This window comes from Buceros rhinoceros, unplaced genomic scaffold (genome assembly GCF_000710305.1).
Source record: "Buceros rhinoceros silvestris isolate BGI_N320 unplaced genomic scaffold, ASM71030v1 scaffold1148, whole genome shotgun sequence".
Classification (NCBI taxonomy): Eukaryota; Metazoa; Chordata; class Aves; order Bucerotiformes; family Bucerotidae; genus Buceros; species Buceros rhinoceros.
Window position 1 is genome coordinate 161,529 of NW_010427264.1, and position 835 is coordinate 162,363.

An 835-nucleotide genomic window follows, 5' to 3' on the forward strand; every position below is an offset into this window, starting at 1 on the left:
CTTTTAAACCCTGGGATGATATCAACTAAAAAGGCAACACTGGGGGAAATGCCCCAGGTTCATGCATCTTCAGCGGCCTGAAATAAAGCTAGAGTTTGAAGATTATTTGTTTTTCAGGAGGTAGTTAGGTCATTGTATGGGAAAATTGTGCAAAAATTATAGTGTTTCCCATAGCCTGGGAAAGCCAATCTCCATCCAGCACTTCTCAGGCACAGGTGGAAATACACGCCACGAGCAAGACAACAACATGTTGTTACAATTGCCTTTTCTGACCTGACTCACACTAAAGCCTTGAGTAGGCAAAGCAGGTTTTGCCTGTGTGTGACTAACACGCAAAGTGCACCTTGTGCACTGCTAAACCATTTGTGTGTCTCCAAAAGACTTCCTGGCTGGAACCTCAATTCCAGTTGCTTTACGCAACCACCTGCAGCCATTCTAATAGCAGCTACAACTACAGCTACAACTACCACTCGGAGAGAAACCCTGCTGGAAATGGAATCAAATCAGAGAGGGCCCCGACAGTGCCTGGACCAGCCTGCAGAAAACACTGCTGAAAGCTCCGACAGGATACGCGTGTGTCTTAACAGCCACGTAACGCCCAGCTGGGTGGGTGAGGTGTTGCTGGAGCCCCTCAGCCTTGCCATGGCTCAGTAGACCCCGTGTGCAGTTGTGCTGCTGAGAAAGAGACGCTCAACGGCAGAGTTCATTCAACGCCTCGCGCACCCCCATTCGGGTTGTTAAGCAACAGGAGCTCCACATCAGCCCCGTAACCCTGAAACTCGCATCTCATTTGCTTCTCTTTTGCAGGCAAAGCAGCTCTCATCTGCCGCTCTTC